Raw genomic sequence first — 2815 nt, 5'->3', positions numbered from 1 at the left:
CATTGTTTACTTAGATATGGGGATGACCTCCCACTTGGGTAATGACGCCCCCTGGCGATCATTCAGAGAAACTACTTCAGCTCCCGTACTAACGTAGGTAGGAAGGGCCTGTCACTCAAACCGGAGTGACCCGCCTCCAGGCTATATAAGCCCCCGGAGGCGGAAGTAACATCCTCTTAATACCACTCTCTGCCACATTCAGTGAAACAGAGGGGCATTACGTGGGAGGTCATCCTTCCATATCTAAGTAAACAATGGTTCCGTACGGAACCTACCGTTTACTGTCAATATTCCAGGATGACCTCCCACTTGGGATTCTTAAACTCCCCTCTAAGCCACAACCTACTCTCATACCCCCACACACCCCTCATACGGGTGAGCACAGCCCAAACGGGCGTGACCCATCACCCAGAAGGTCCCAGGCCCACCGGACCTGGGTGTGAAGGCATGAGAAAATAAGGAGAGACCCTGATAGACCGAAGTCCGCCTCATTCAACTAAATGAAAAGGACAAGTCCGCCTTATAAGTAAGACACACTATATAAGGAAAACACAGGGTCCCCCCCAAAATACCCCAGGTGGCTACATGCCCACCTGTGGGAGGGGAAGATCCGACTCCTCTATGACGTAGAGGAGGCAACTGCACCCAGAAACGAATGCGCTAGCGAAGAGGATTCGATATCCAGGTGATAGTAGGCTGCAAAGGTAGAAGGCGAAGACCAATTCGCCGAAACACAAATCTCCTGAACGGAGACTCCCTTTGCCAGTGCCCACGAAGTAGCCACACCTCTAGTGCTATGGGCTTTAAGTGCCGCCGGCACTTCCACACCCGCACTAGAGTAAGCCAGCCTAATAACATCCACAATCCACCTCGAAAGAGTGGGTCTAGACACCGGCTTTCTGACAAGAACATTGCCCATTTCCACGAAGAGCTGAGAAGAAGCTCTAGAACCAGCAGTCCTGTCACAGTAGGCCTTCAATGCCCTGACAGGACAAAGGCAATTCAGCCGTTCATCCTCCACCGAGACAAACGGAGGAGGATGAAAAGCCAGAAGAACAACAGGCTCCTTAGGAACCACCATGTTCTTAGGAACAAACTTAAGATGAGGCTTGAGCAACACCTTGAGATCATTGTTCATAAACTGCATGCACTCCGCAGACACCGAGAGAGCTTGCAGGTCACCAACTCTTTTAGCCGTGGCCAAAGCCAGCAAAAGAGCCGTCTTGAAACTCAAAAGTTTCAAAGGCATCCCTACAAGCGGCTCAAAGGGAGCCCGACATAGGCCCCCTAGAACCACCTGCAGATCCCAAACTGGGAACAAAGACCTAGTCACCGGCCTCAAACGTTCAACTCCTTGCATGAACTTGATGACCTCCGGGACTTTAGAAGGTGCCTTGCCCGCCACCCCCAGGTGACAGGCATTAATAGCCGCCAAATACCCCCTAAGGGTAGATTTAAATGCCAGACCACTTTTCAAGCGGTTCTGCATAAATTCCAGAATTTCCTGGGCTGACGCCACATGAGCCACCACAGGTGGAACACGCGACTCACACCAGTCCTCAAAGGCATTCCACCTTCCATCATAAGACGCCCTCGTAGAGGGCGCCTTAGCACTCTGAATGGTAGCAACCACTTCAGAAGAAAAACCGGCTGCCAGCAGGTTTAACCTTTCACGTGCCAAACCCACAGGTCTAGGACCTGCAGGTCTTGGTGGAAGATCTCCCCCCTGGCCTGACTCAACAGGTCCCTGCACTGAGGCAGCTGCCAACCCGGTTCGCAAAGGAGAGGGGCGATCGCCGATCTCCACGTGCCCTTGTAGGGAGCCACCAGGAGCATCTCCAGACCGAACCTCCTGACTCTCTCCAGAGTGGGTCGGATTAAGTCGAAGGGGGGAAACGCGTACAGTAGACCTCTCGGCCACGTGTGCGCTAAGGCGTCCAACCCCAAGGGAGGACTGCCCTTCACCGCGAAGAACAACGGACACTTCGTATTCTCCGCTGACGCAAACAGGTCCGCCACTGGCTGACCGAACTTGCGAAAAATCTGGCTCGCCACCCTGGGGTGGAGAGACCAATCCTCGTAGCGAGGACCTCCCCTGGACAGGAGATCTGCTCCGCTGTTGAGGAGACCTGGGACGTGTAAGGCCCTGATCGACTTGAGGCGCGACAAGCACCAAACCGTCAATTCTCGAGCCAGACGGTCCAGTGGCAACGACGACAGGCCCCCCTGTTTGTTGACATAAAACATGGCCGTCGTATTGTCTGTCCTGACCAGGACGTGACAATGCAAAATCCAAGGCTCGAAATGCTTGAGCGCCAGGAGTATAGCCATCAACTCCAAATAGTTGATGTGACGACCCCTCATCTCCAGAGGCCAAAGCCCCTGCGCTGTGCGCCCCTCGAAAGTGGCTCCCCATCCACTGAGACTGGCGTCTGTCGTGATCGACTTGCGGGAAACCACCTCGCCAATCGAGACTCCGCTGGTGAGGAACCCCTCCACCAGCCACGGAGACAGGGCGATCGCGCAGGAAGGGGAAACCGTAACCTTCTTGTACTTCAAGGAGGGCGGGATCCCGAGGGATAACATCCATCTTTGAAAAGGTCTCATATGAAACCTGCCCAAACGCAACAGATGTACTGCGGAAGCCATCATTCCCGTCAGTACCATGCAACTCCTGTAAGTGACCTCCTGGCCCACTTGAAAAGAGTCGAGACATTCCCGAAACCTGTCCACCCTCTCCTCTGAGAGACGGGCCGACATGTCGGATGAGTCCAGAAGGACCCCAATGAATGTAAGACGACTTGCTGGAGTCAGC

Source organism: Nannobrachium achirus, assembly GCF_963921795.1.
Source record: "Nannobrachium achirus genome assembly, contig: SCAFFOLD_353, whole genome shotgun sequence".
Classification (NCBI taxonomy): domain Eukaryota; kingdom Metazoa; phylum Chordata; class Actinopteri; order Myctophiformes; family Myctophidae; genus Nannobrachium; species Nannobrachium achirus.
Note: the sequence above shows the minus strand (reverse complement) of the source record.